Here is a 15,703-nt window from a genome sequence, read left to right as displayed (position 1 = left end):
TCAAATATAATTATCTTTAGAACATTTGTTAAGCACACACTTAGCCCATACTCAATAAAGTTCAGACACCATTATTTTGCCCTGTAAACATGCTTGAATTCACACATTCAAAGCTCTGTGTTTCAAGTGAAATACAAAGTTGTACTTATTGCATATTAAATCATTCATGGTTTCTCATCATAGAGTAAATAGGTTGTTGTTCTCCTACCCTAGAAGCCTGGTTTCTAGCTTTGATTGAATAGGGATATTTAGCTTTGTTACACATTGCTACATTAATCCCAGGGCTCACTTGAAAAAGAGATCTCAATGTGACTGATCATGGTTAAATCAAGCATAAAAAGAATGAAGGCTTCAACTTTGATGAACAGATTATGATTAACAAATCAACATGCCCTGTTGTGCCTACTACAACTCTTTGAACATGACGTAACATTTCAGATAAAGCAGAACAATTAGAAGAAAGTCTTCGTCAACAATTTAATTTCTGTTTCAAATAAATGAAGCCCACTTTGTCACCTGTCTCACTCAGCATTCCTGTGATTTCTTTACACACTGTCCTGAAGAGATAATTATGCACACACACACAAAGAGGTATTGTAACATGTATTGCTACTTTTATTATGATGCATTATATTGAGGTATTAACCCAGAATAACAACCAAATGGACTAACAGACTTGGAACATTCAAGTGGTCATGTCTTGTGTCTTTTGACTTACGTTCTTTCTTTCTCTCCTTTTTCTCTTTCTTCTGGAAGACTTTTCCATCCGGCTGCTCCTTCCATCGCACAGATGCACCTCCATCTGTCTGGGCGATCTCTGCCTGTATCTTAAAACAACATGGATGACAAATGCTGTATAAAGATGTGATCCACAGGAAATGATCTGATGGCCATTTCCTCATTTGTATAAGGGTTGTCACATGTCTGAGAGGTATTTTTTCACTTCATTGATTAGGCTACAGTACAACGCTGTAAAAGAGCCATAGCAAATCTATAGCAAAGATCCAAAGTTCCTCCCTGAAACCTCTCCTCCCACCTGTGTGAGAATTTGCTCTTTCACCAGAGGGTCATTAAGGTCAACTCCTGGAGGTACTTTCAGAAACATCTTCACCATGCTTACAGTTTTCTTTCCTGTGAAGAGAAACATCTTGACATCAGGCTCTTATTCATTAGTGCACACCGTAGCAAAAGGTTTTGCAACAGAAAACGAAAACAAACGTTTCTTATACCCTTTGAAAGTAACTGCCTCTTAACTGCCTCTCATTCCGTATCATGTCCCCTAATCCTTTCAATGGGGTTGACGATTATATCATAACATTTGTAAAAACGCAGTAATTTAAGATATGTGAAAAGGTTGGACACGCCTACTCATTTCAGGGCTTTTCTTTATATTTTCTACATTGTAGAATTATACTGAAGACATCAAAACTATGAAATAACACATATGGAATCATGTAGTAACCAAAAAAGTGTTAAACAAATCAAAATATATTTTATATTTGAGATTCTTCAAAGTAGCCACCCTTTGCCTTAATGACAGCTTTGCACACTCTTGGCATTCTCTCAACTAGTTTCATGAGGTAGTCACCTGGAATGCATTTTAATTAACAGGTGTGCCTTGTTAAAAGTCCATTTGTGGAATATCTTAACCTTCTTAATGCGTTTGAGCCTATCAGTTGTGTTGTGACAAGGTAGGGGTGGTATACAGAGTTCCCTCTGTTGCAGAGGATAAATTCATTAGAATAACTGCACCTCAGATTTCAGCCCAAATAAATGCTTCAGAGTTCAAGCAACAGACACATCTCAACATCAACTGTTCAGAGGAGTCTGCGTGAATCAGGCCTTCATGGTTGAATTGCTGCAAAGAAACCACTTCTAAAGGACACCAATAAGAAGAAGAGACTTGCTTGGGCCAAGAAACACAAGCAATGGACAATAGACTGGTAGAAATCTGTCCTTTGGTCTGATGAGTCCAAATTAGCAATTTTTGGTTCCAACCGCCATATCTTTGTGAGACGCAGAATAGGTAAACGGATGATCTCCGCATGTGTGGTTCCCAACGTGAAGCATGGAGGAGATGGTGTGAGGGGGCTTTACTGGTGACACTGTCTGATTTATTTAGAATTCAATGCACATTTAACCAGCATGGCTATAACAGCATTATGCAGCAATACGCCATCCCATCTGGTTTGCGCTTAGTGGGATCATCATTTGTTTTTCAACAGGACAATGACCCAACACACCGCCAGGCTGTGTAAGGGCTATTTGACCAAGAAGGAGAGTGATGGAGTGCTGCATCAGATGAACTGGCCTCCACAATCACCCAACCTCAACCAAATTGAGATGGTTTTGGATTAGTTGGACTGCAGAGTGAAGGAAAAGCAGCCAACATGTGCTCAGCCTATGTGGGAACTCCTTCAAGACTGTTTGAAAACCATTCCAGGTCAAGCTAGTTGAGAGAATGCCAAGATTGTGCAAAGCTGTCATCAAGGGAAAGGGTGGCTACTTTGAAGAATCTAACATATAAAATATATTTAGATTTGTTTAACCAAACACTTTTTTGGTTACTACATGAGTCCATATGTGTTATTTTATAGTTTATGTCTTCATTATTATTCTACAATGTAGAAAATAGTGCAAATAAAGAAAAACCCCTGAATGAGTAGGTGTATCCAAATGTTTGAGTGGTAGTGTATATATAATTATATTTGTGTTGGTGGATGGCCAGATGGCTTTTGTAAAGTTTTAGCCCTGAAGACCATTCAAAACAAACGACAAGGCTACTTCCTCGAAAACAATGCATCACTTGCATAGCGTATTGGACAAATTCAGACAGCTCTGGTTTGGCCCGTTTGCTTCCTTTTTTGGTTCTAGTGAATACTACCCATGATAGTAGTCCAAAAGAGAAGGAAAAGCTGCGGAATGTGTCTTTATAACGATCTTCAGATAAAAATAGGTGGGGGTGCTTACCTTTTTCCTCGCAGTCTTTAAGGGTGTAGCCTGAAACTCTGTCTTCTAAGTGTATCACATTCATTGCCCTGCCACCAGCTGAACCCTTCAGATAGCACTCCTGTCGACTTTGTGAGAAGATCAACATTTAGTTAGACTTTATCTTTTGATTATGTTGATATCTGTTGCATATGAAAGTTTGTGTAATTGCTAACTCAGTCACGTGGTAAATTTGCTGTTGAGGTTATGAAGCTATGTGCAGCTGGAGATTCCTTTTCATGGTTTACGAACTAATATGATCAGTGTTACTGGTAGCAGCATAAAATTACATACAGAATTATTAGAATGCACAATGAGATTCTAACAGAATCATCCATATTGGTAAAGAAAAGCTTTAATTCTAGAAACATATCAAATATGGTAAAATATTGGATAAAACAATGAATTTGTAGATATATTGTAATTTGATAGGATATCTGTGGGTACCAGTAACAGTTATAAAAACTACACTAACAGCTGTACCATTGGAATGTTGTATATTTCAATTGAACATGTCTACCTGTGAATATATGTGAAATACTGACAGGCATCAAGTTGGGTGCAGTTGACATTGGTTTGCATTCGGGCTTGCAAAGTTCTTAATGTCATTATAAATGAAACAAACATCTTTCAAGAGCTCCCTCACACAACCTGTGTGACAAAGACAAAATAAAACAGTTCAGGCAAGTCAGCCAGGTCGCAAGCCTCAGACTGCGCTATTGGACGTCTGACCAAGGCAGTATGACAGTTCGTCCACCAGAGGGCTGTTGAGCAGGTGTTATCACGTGATCAGGTCTAATGGTCGTGTAACTTCTCCCTTAATTAACAGTAGCCCTGACCCTGACCAAGTTGAGTCCTTGCCTAAACTTAACCAAATCTGGGTTATTGCGTCATTGAAGTCATCAATGTGATGAGCTATTGTCATTATTTTGACCAGGCAAGTCAATTCTAGTGATGATTCAACATTCCAAAATCGGACATTTGCGGCTGTTGGACAAAAGTCTAGTATCGCAGTGAGTTGATAGTAAATATACTGTTTGTGACAACTGTCAGTGACACAAGCAACAATAAAGGCAAACATACTTAGAAAGGGAGTACTTTCCCTGGACCAGAATTTAAGGGCATTGACTTAAAACCACTTGCCATTAACTATTTTCAGACGGTAGGTCATTGGGTTTGGTGATGCACTGGTCATGCAGCAGTAGGTCCCGTCATCTGCTGGCTTCACATTTGAAAGGGTGAGGTCTACCTCTCCAATGCTCAGGTCTCCTCTGAGACTGTATTTGTCAGGGTGTGTCGGGCCAAAAAGGATGTCAGGTCCGGATACATCCACTATTGGTTCAACGCACCAAAACCAATTACTACATTTTCTGCTCCAGCAAGCATTACTCATGTCAGAGTTTTTGCAGAGCAGAGTCACAGAGGATCCATCCCGTACTAGAACAGCTGTGTTGGACACTGAGGATAAATCTGTGGGAAGAGCATCCACATAGCAATTCAAACCATAAGACCACCAAACATTCACAAATCACTATACAGATGTAGGATCTTAATTTCACCCATATTGTCACAGCAAAATAATCCTGCAGCAACAGGATTTGAACATTTAGTCCATAATGTTGCTTGAACGGTGGTTATATGCTTTTAGCTGGCCAAAAGTAGGCTACTTGAAAAGTGCAATACTGTTAATATAATCGTGTGTTAGTGCAGGTTTTCAGTGAATCTCTGCATATCCAGCGATGTAGCAAAATTCTTAGATTTAACTTACCCAGCAGAAGAGTAGTGAACAGCATGAACTGAAACATGCTGGCTGTGAGTGAGGAAGTAGGCCAAGTCAGTTTAGCATCATGAACAAGAAACCAGGGGAATTTGGTAGAAACAATCATGTCATGTGAATTGCTAAACATGCTGATACAACTCCATATTTCCTAGGTCATAAAGACAGATAAACTATAAACAGGCATGGCATACGTAACTGTACAGCTTGTAGCTGGACATTCATTTCCTTATAACACATTGGAGAGTGCAGTAAATGTAACTCACAGGGAAAGATAATCAAATTGAGCTTTCATTGTTGTGTTATCTTGTCCTATTGATGACATTAAATGCAAAAATAGTGATTTGCATAGCTGCACCAAAGCTGCATTACAAGCTTCTTGTTAGATGGTTGAATAAGAAACAATGTGCCAATGCACCCTATTTTTTTCACAAACCAACAATGGGTTTTCATGGTTTGCTTTATCTGTAATGGAAGTAACTCAAATCGAAACAAAAATAGGCAGTACAAACTTTTGCTAACTTTAGCTATCGCTAGCGAACAATCAATGGTAGTGAAAAGAGAACCCAGATTAATTTCTTTAACCTTTTACTGCAGTGGGCTAAATCAGGGTCACACAAAGTGATTATTGGTAGTCAAACAAATCTACTTCGAAACAAAAGTATACACCTCACACATGGTTATGGGCTTAAAAAGAAGACACCTGTACTATGTCAGATATAGAGTTGAAATGCATTCAATTTTGAGTTTGCATCTCAATATTACACTTCATATACATCACAGAAGACTGAAATATAGAAAAACTGTTAGAAACACCGGTTTTTCGTTAGGTATTTTGAAATAATCTTTATTAATTATTAAATTATGAAAAATATTAATAACATTCCACCCATGAGGCCAAAGAGGGCGCTTTTGGTCATTGACTGCAGGAAAGGGCTACATGGCTAAATCACTCCAAGTAAACTTAAACCAAATAATGAGTTGATTTCAGTTGATTTGTCAATAAAAAAAAATTAATTGCACTTTTATCCCTATCACTCCCACTGATTTTTAGCTAGCGGTGGCTAAAGTTAGCTGCTTGTAGTTGCTGTTTAATGAAAACCGAACAAAGGATTATAGTTTCTCTTGGCCCATAGACTACTTTCAGGGTGAGGAACCATCTAACACTAAGATATAAAATCCTGAACTTCCCCTTGAAAGTCAGCCAAAAAACATTAACAATGGAACAACATTTCAAGGTGCATTCCATGAACTGCATTTACAAATGTGCATATACAGTACATTGCGAAATTAATATAAAATGGAAAAATATTTCAAGCTGCATTCTAAAGTCCATTCTAAAACAATAAAATAATTTAAAATATATAATACTACACTTACCCTGTAAGCTCAACCTCCAACGCTCCATTTGGCCCCCCTAGAGGCAGACAGGTATGAAGAGGTGGCCGTCTACAGTGAGTGTGTGTTTATTAGTGCTCAATCGTCCCTTTCTTATATGCTGCTGATCAGCACAAAACACACCCACCACCCACAAAGCCCATACTTAGATATGTTGCTCGACCACATCCTTGTTTGTTTTTACACCCACTTATAGGAAGATGGGCAAAGAATAAAGTTGAATTATTCATTAACATATTGAAATATGCCTTTGGAAAGTATTCAGACCCTTTGACTTTTTCAACATTTTGTTAGGTTATAGCTTTATTCTAAAATGTATTAAATTGTGTTTTCCTCAATCAACACACAATAATGACAAAGCAAAAACAGGTTTTTATAATGTTTTGCTTATTTATTCAAAATAAAAAAATTAAAGTATCACATTTACATAAGTATTTAGACCCTTTCTCAGTACTTTGTTGAAGCACCTTTGGCAGCAATTACAGCCTCGAGTCTTCTTGCGTATGACGCTACAAGCTTGGCACACCTGTATTTGGGGAGTTTTTCCCATTCGTCTCTGCAGATCCTCTCAAGCTCTGTCAGGTTGGATGGGGAGCTATTTTTAGGTCTCTCCAGAGATGTTCGATCGGGTTCACGTCCAGGCTCTGGCTGGCTCACTCAAGAACATTCAGAGACTCCAGACGTGACACTTGGCATTCAGGCCAAAGAGTTTAATCTTGATTTCATCAGAACATCAGAATCTTGTTTTCATGATCTGAGAGTCTTTAGGTGCCTTTTGGCAAACTCCAAGCAGGCTGTCATGTGCCTTTTACTGAGGAGTGGCATCCGTCTGGGCACTCAACCATAAAGGCCTGATTAGTGGAGGGCTCCAGAGATGGATGCCCTTCTGGAAGGTTCTCCCATCTCCACAGAGGAACTCTAGAGCTCTGTCAGAGTGACCATCGGGTTCTTGGTCACCTCCTGGACCAAGGCCCTTCTCCCCCGATTGCTCAGATTTGCCGGGTTCAGGACCTTATATAGTCAGGAGTGTGCCTTTCCAAGTCATGTCCAATCAATTGAATTTACCACAGGTGGACTCCAATCAAGTTGTAGAAACATCTCAAGGATTTTCAATGGAAACAGGATGCACCCGAGCTCAATTTCAAGTCTCATAGCAAAGGGTCTGAATACTTATGTAAATAAGGTATTTCTGTTTTATTTTTTTATAAATTTGCTAACATTTCTAAAAACCTGTTTTCACTTTGTCATTATTGGGTATTGTGTGTAGATTGCTGACAATTTTTTTTTTTTCATCCATATTTGAATAAGGCTGTAACATAACAAAATGTGAAAATATTCAAGGGGTCTGAATACTTTCCGAAGGCACTGTATATAACTCAGTTCCAAAGTTCTGTGAGTGAGTGAGTGAGTGAGTCTCACCAGATGTCAACACAATTGAACATTAATGGGAGATTCTGGAGCGCCACCTGAAACAGCGTTTTCCACCATCATCAACAAAACAGCAAATGATGGAATATCTCGTAGAAGAATGGTGTCGCATCCCTCCAATAGTTTCATACACTTGTAGAATCTATGCCAAGGCACATTGAAGGTGTTCTGGCAGCCTGTGGTGGCCCAACGCCCTACTAAAACACTTTATCTGGGTGTTTCTTTTATTTTGGCAGTTCGCTGTATAATTACCCTCTAGTGGAAAATGTAGTTACCAGGTGAAAGCAAATTCTTAGTGGGCATCTAGCATTGCTTTCACCTGGATCATATTCATTAGTGCACACCGTATCAAAACGTTTTGCAACCGAAAAGAAAAAAAAGCGTTTCTTATTGGACAAATTTAATGAATACAGCTAGTGAATACATTTTTTTTTTTACATTAAAATGTTTGGTCCATTTTATCAAGAGCGACTTATAGTAGTGAGTGCATGGCATTCTTCTTACTTTTTTTGCACTGGTCGCCCATGGGAATCGAACCCACAACCCTGGTGTTGCAAGCACCATGCTCTGACCCAACTGACCCCTACAATACAATCCTGTTATCTTGTCTAAGAGCAGATGAGGGCTAGAAAACGAGGAGAGCGGAAGCTACTGTAGACTGTTGAAATGTACCCATTTCTTTCACCTGTACTGTGTTTCAGATCAGTGAAGAGTGCAGGAGAGAAGACAGATTCCCCCTTTGTGAAGAAGAAGCCACTATAGACTATTGAGATGTACCCAATATGTGGGGGGACCTTGGTTAGAATGAATCCAGCTTTTGTCAAATTAATGTCAAAAGTAGTTTTGTTGTGAATTTTAGCTAAACTCTAACCCTTTTCCTAACATTAGCTTGATTATCATAACTTGCTCCGGTAATTATCCTAAACTGCTGCATAAAAAGTCAAATCTGACGTTAATTTGTCAAAAGCAGGATCCCGCCTAGCCATGACCGGGGTCCAGGGTTTGCTTACACCTGTTCAGTTCTTTAAATCATTGCAGTCAGATGAAGGAAAGCTGATAAGGAGAGACATTCCTTATAGGAGTAAATTTCTTCCAACTATTGAGAAAAACTCCTCTACAGACAAATCAGTTGAATGCCGTTGACTTTTTTCATGGGTCCTCCTATGTGTGCACGCATCATTTTGTTATGGGTGTTATATTAAAGTTGATGGATATATGGAATGATCAGATCATGATATTTCACTCTTTCACATCGAGGCTTGGTGATTATCGAGGCCGGGAGTGTTGGAAAGCTATTTCAAATCCTGAGGAACTATCATTCGCCATGGATGTTAAAGAAACAGACTTCCTTGACTTACTGTGTGAGGTCAAGAAAAAAATGACTGCGAAGCTCAGATTATTAGTGGTGTACGTGGTGAGTTATGACAATCACGAAATCTGACATTGCAAAATAGACACTTTCCTACTTTTGCATGCAGCAGGCCAGGTACGTCTACTTCTGTGCGTGCTCAGGCGCACGCTCCCTCGACTTTATCAGGACAGAGAACATGCTCACGGAGCACTCCAAACAAAAGACAATAAACAAATATTTGACTAAACTTGTAATTGTTATGAAATTTACCAAAACTTGTTTCTCAATAGTGTAGGAGGTTGTGAACTCAACACCGTAAACAACATAATGAGAACGGTAAATGACTATAGTTAATACATGCATTAACAGAAATGAATGTAAATGACACGGGATTAACGGTACATTTACTAGGCCTACTGGTGTCGTGTCTCTGGCTATCATTAAATGTGAAGACTGTTATTTTATCAAATTAATTCTATAATTATTATTACGTGATTAAACTAATCATGTAAATTTAATTAACTAGGAAGTTGGGGAATCACGGAAAATCTTCAGATTACAGTTATAATTTTCCAAATATAACTCAATTAGTCTTCTATTAATGAATTATTCTTTCCAAACGTCGTAAATTGTTGGTTATCTGCACGAATCCAGCCTAAACTATGAATCATCCATACACCAATTGGCTTAATCATTTATTTACTAACTAACTAAATAATCACAGAAATGCATAACAAACAAACAGTATATTGGTTACTAACAATGATAGGGAAGATCCCATAGTGGGCTAAACCGATAAAGGAGCGGGAAAGACAAAATGGATCACTACACACAGTGGATAATTATATAATAATTATTGAAATGCTAATCCTTTGCACATGAACGTTCACTCAATCGGGAATAATTGCAATCAATATATTTACGCCCATCTGTTGTTGTGATCTTCTCTGTTGGAATTGTCGGTCCGTCTGCTGAAGAGTCAGTTCATCAGAGAGTCTCTGGTTACTTCCCTAGAAGTCACAGAAGTCAGAAGACAGAAGTCTTTCATGGTTGTAGCTCTATCGGCGGCTCCTGATAGCGTCTGTTGTAATGGATACGTCAGGCGTCCATTGTTCTTAGTATAGATGTTTCGTCGGTTTTCGCATCCTAGGTTTACATAATTTGTAGGTGCAGTCTAGTAATTAGTATCTAAGATTTGCTCTTATTCTGTAGGGATCAATAGTCTCAGAGTTTAACCATTTCCAGCTGTGTAGCCAATGCTCCACGTGGTATGGTTAGGAATTCAACAACCATTGCAACCATAGTTTACACCAGGGTTTGCGTGGTCTGATGTGAATTGGGTAAAGGGGGCTCTTATAGAAATGTAGAAAAGGGGTTGGTTCATCATTTCCAACCAATGCCTATTCACTTGGGTGTGGCCACTGAGTGAGCATATTTTACTTATGAAAACAATTCTGTCATTTTAAATGTTAACATCATTTCGTAAATACTTTCATCTTCACTCATTCACTTTATACAATAATTAGATGCAAACCTCATAACTGAGGCACCTGTATAAACAGAGTTTGGGTAATGTGGCTGTATTGTCTTTCATGAGGTGACAAACATGAAACAAAACGGACCAGGTCGTAGCTGGCTTCTCCACCGACCATTTATACATTCTCCAAAATAGGAATATTGTTCAGTTCCCAAATTCTGGGATGGAGTAGAATTGGGCCGGAGAATCCCTTTGTCTTACAGTGAAACTCTCCCTCCATACTGCATGGCCAGGGAGAGTCTCTTTACAGAATTTATGAGAGTGTGGTTAAGTTGTAAAACTGCCCCCCCCCCCTCCCCTCCTAACAGGAGAGGGGTGGGGGGGGGTTGTTCACATCTCTGCTAGCCAATTCACTGAAAAGGCTAGCTTCATGACATTGGAAAACATATGTAATGGGGAATTGATCAAAAATAAGCAATCGAAGAGGAAACTATTCCCACAATGAAACAATGAATGCACAAGAATTAGCGGGAAACAGCTGAGCGCATTCTGGAGAGCTGAGTGCATTCATTCCAGAGAGACAAGCCATATCTTCGCCACACATCTAGTGATTGACTTGGACTAAAATAGATGCCGGTACTCCTTTTTGGTGTCGGGGTACTGTTTATATTTAGGTGCAGGAACTGTACAATACTTTTGATATAATATTTATAAGATGTGCAGGAACTCAAGCAGTAGAAAATGTAAGGTTCTGGTACTCAGTTCTGGTGAGCTCCTGCCCAAGTCAAGCACTGCACACACACCTCCCCTACTTCTTGTTGCAACATTTTAAATGCTTATAACTAACAGCCGCAACTCAATCATGTAGGACTATTACATAAATTGCATAGTTTATTTACAAAAAAGTACATTTATAAAAAAGCACACTGCAATTTGACATACCAGGTATCAAGCAGAAATGGACTTGAAAAGTAAAAATACATTTGGTGCCCATCAATATTACAAACTTACAGTATCATATTTATCCTCATATAAACTCAGCAAAAAAAGAAACTGCCCTTTTTCAGGACCCTGTCTTTCAAAGATAATTCATAAAAATCCAAATAACTTCACAGATCTTCAAAGTGAAGGGTTTAAACACTGTTTCCCATGAACCATAAACAATTAATGAACATGCACCTGTGGAACGGTCATTAAAACAATAACAGTTTACAGATGGTAGGCAATTAAGGTCACAGTTATGAAAACTTAGGACACTAAAGAGGCCTTTCTACTGACTCTGAAAAACACCAAAATGAAGATGCCCAGGGTCCCTGCTCATCTGCGTGAATGTGCCTTTGGCATGCTGCAAGGAGGCATGAGAACTGCAGATGTGGCCAGGGCAATAAATTGCAATGTCTGTACTGTGAGACACCTAAGACAGCGCTACAGGGAGACAGGACAGACAGCTGATCGTCCTCGCAGTGGCAGACCACGTGTAACAACACCTGCACAGGAACGGTACATCCGAACATCACACCTGCGGGACAGGTACAGGATGGCAACAACAACTGCCCAAGTTACACCAGGAACGCACAATCCCTCCATCAGTGCTCAGACTGTCCACAATAGGCTGAGAGAGGCTGGACTGAGGGCTTGTAGGCATATTGTAAGGCAGGTCCTCACCAGACATCACCGGCAACAACGTTGCCTATGGGCACAAACCCACCGTTGCTGGACCAAACAGGACTGGCAAAAAGTGCTCTTCACTTACGAGTCGCGGTTTTGTCTCACCAGGGGATATGGTCGGATTCGCGTTTATCGTCGAAGTAATGAGCGTTACACCGAGGCCTGTACTCTGGAGAGGGATCGATTTGGAGGTGGATGGTCCGTCATGGTCTGGGGCGGTGTGTCACAGCATCATTGGACTGAGCTTGTTGTCATTGCAGGCAATCTCAACGCTGTGCGTTACAGGGAAGATATCCTCCTCCCTCATGTGGTACCCTTCCTGCAGGCTCATCCTGACATGACCCTCCAGCATGACAATGCCACCAGCCATACTGCTTATTCTGTGCGTGATTTCCTGCAAGACACGAATGTCAGTGTTCTGCCATGGCCAGCAAAGAGCCCGGATCTCAATCCCATTAAGCACGTCTGGGACCTGTTGGATCAGAGGGTGAGGGCTAGGGTCATTTCCCCCAGAAATGTCCTGGAACTTGCAGGTGCCTTGGTGGAAGAGTGGGGTAACATCTCACAGCAAGAACTGGCAAATCTGGTGCAGTCCATGAGGAGATGCACTGCAGTATTTAATGCAGCTGGTGGCAACACCAGACACTGACTGCTACTTTTGATTTTGACCCCCCCCCCCCCTTTCAGGGACACATTATTCAATTTCTGTTAGTCACATGTCTGTGGAACTTGTTCAGTTTATGTCTCAGTTGTTGAATCTTGTTATGTTCATACAAATATTTACAAATGTTAAGTTTGCTGAAAATAAACGCAGTTGACAGTGAGAAGGCATTTCTTTTGTTGCTGAGTTTATATTATGTTAACTAATAGCAAAGAAATGTTTTGGAATTGGCCTAATCAAGACCAAATAAAATCTGTGTGACATGATACCCTTTGGATTTATCATTTTAGAATGTCAGTGTACTAGCTAGTACACAGTGCAGGTTTTAATCATGACCAGAGGGACCACCTAAATGCCAAATTATCCCTGGTAGATTTAAAACAGCATAATTCTGCGGTTCTGGTGAGAACTGGCAAAATGTTCACAAACTCATCCATGTTGAGGGAGCGTGCCCTCCGAGGTGACTTATCCTGTCATCAACCATTGTTGTCCTAAGGTGGGTTTTAATCAGTTTTAAAGCTGAGAAGCTTCTCTCGCAAGAAGCCCTGCTGACTGGAGTAACAGAAATCTTACAAAGTCGAAATAGCTCATGGAAGACCTCTTTATAAGGTTCTAGAAACACAACAAAGTCAAGGAGAGTAGACGGTCTGTCCTGACCACTTTTCTCTCTCCTATTTGAGTAACGTTAACAGATTGATAATAACAGTTGTTCGTTTTGAGTTCAAGTACTGAATGTTAACTTGCTGAACACAGACAGCTGTAGCCTACTAGTTACCCCACGTTAGCTAAACATTCATATACTGTAACTTACGACACTGCACTGTATATGAGTGTATTACTAGCACAGATGTAAACATAATGTTAGGCTAAATTGGGAACCGATCTCTCTCATCTGATTAACTGTCTGTTAATGGAGCCAAAGGTCTAACGTTAACTTACACAGTGACTCAACTTTTGTAAAAGTTGTTCAGGAAACCTAGGCCCTCTCCTATTCTCGCTATACACCAAGTCACTTGGCTCTGTCATAACCTCACATGGTCTCTCCTATCACTGCTATGCAGACGACACACAATTAATCTTCTCCTTTCCCCCTTCTGATGACCAGGTGGCGAATCGCATCTCTGCATGTCTGGCAGACATATCAGTGTGGATGACGGATCACCACCTCAAGCTGAACCTCGGCAAGACGGAGCTGCTCTTCCTCCCGGGGAAGGACTGCCCGTTCCATGATCTCGCCATCACGGTTGACAACTCCATTGTGTCCTCCTCCCAGAGCGCTAAGAACCTTGGCGTGATCCTGGACAACACCCTGTCGTTCTCAACTAACATCAAGGCGGTGGCCCGTTCCTGTAGGTTCATGCTCTACAACATCCGCAGAGTACGACCCTGCCTCACACAGGAAGCGGCGCAGGTCCTAATCCAGGCACTTGTCATCTCCCGTCTGGATTACTGCAACTCGCTGTTGGCTGGGCTCCCTGCCTGTGCCATCAAACCCCTACAACTCATCCAGAACGCCGCAGCCCGTCTGGTGTTCAACCTTCCCAAGTTCTCTCACGTCACCCCGCTCCTCCGCTCTCTCCACTGGCTTCCAGTTGAAGCTCGCATCCGCTACAAGACCATGGTGCTTGCCTACGGAGCTGTGAGGGGAACGGCACCTCAGTACCTTCAGGCTCTGATCAGGCCCTACACCCAAACAAGGGCTCTGCGTTCATCCACCTCTGGCCTGCTCGCCTCCCTACCACTGAGGAAGTACAGTTCCCGCTCAGCCCAGTCAAAACTGTTCGCTGCTCTGGCACCCCAATGGTGGAACAAACTCCCTCACGACGCCAGGACAGCGGAGTCAATCACCACCTTCCGGAGACACCTGAAACCCCACCTCTTCAAGGAATACCTAGGATAAAGCAATCCTTCTGCCCCCCCCCCCCCCCCCCCCCTTAAAAGATTTAGATGCACTATTGTAAAGTGGCTGTTCCACTGGATGTCATTAGGTGAATGCACCAATTTGTAAGTCGCTCTGGATAAGAGCGTCTGCTAAATGACTTAAATGTAAAATGTAAATGTAAACCTAAACCCGATGCTAAACCTTAAAATTTACTTCAAATATGATGCTTTCGCCAATCACGAAAAGAGCTCATGGAGCCGCCGAATGTCAAAATAAATGCTTCTTTCAACAAGAGGTGAAATTAGATGTCAATCAGCATCAAACTGGCAGTAGCGAATGGAATTTTGGGGTGACACCCAGGGTGCCACCCCGGACACCCCTCTGTCCACAGCTATTTAAAAAGAAAAGAAAAAAAGAGGCTAATGATCCTCATCCTCCCTGGTGAAATATTTCGAATGATTTTATTTAGACAGGAGTAATTATATAATTTTGGCGAAAGCTCAATTTACTTTAGGGGAATCCAGCATCCTAACAGTGACTGTGCACCCGCTAACCTTCCTTTCCATTTCGCAAGAGGCTGAAACAAGAGATCTGTATATAATGACGAGACGCTGCTGTCTCCGCCCTAACAATGGTAGTCTTTGTCCCAAAGGGGGGAAGACAGCCGATTATCTTATGTCTGCATATTATGCCCATAAAAACGCATTGTCTTACTCTGGACAGATTTTGGCGAGAGTGAGCCCTCTCGCTTCGCTTCTTCCTTTCTGCTGAAACTATGTTTGCGGAGAAAGCATTCGAGCGAGTAAAACAGTGCCCCTCTATGAGTAGCCCATGTATCTGACGATGGCTGGACAGAACTAGTATGACATGTTATTCTCTTTTGGTCCAGACAGCATCAGATACATGGTCTACACATACTGAGACAGCGGGGCGCTGTTTCGCTCGCGCGGATGCTTTAACTGAGATCGATGCGTCTTTCTGTCCGCGTACGTCGCGGTCAAAGTCAAATAAACTATCAATATTTAAATATTTTATTTGGACTGGCAAGGTGTACGGTAGAGCGGGCTTTTAAG

The sequence above is a fragment of the Salvelinus alpinus genome, chromosome 11 (genome assembly GCF_045679555.1).
Source record: "Salvelinus alpinus chromosome 11, SLU_Salpinus.1, whole genome shotgun sequence".
In the NCBI taxonomy this organism is placed as follows: Eukaryota; Metazoa; Chordata; class Actinopteri; order Salmoniformes; family Salmonidae; genus Salvelinus; species Salvelinus alpinus.
The sequence above is the reverse complement of the archived record's forward strand: the minus strand, read 5'-3'. Positions refer to the sequence as shown.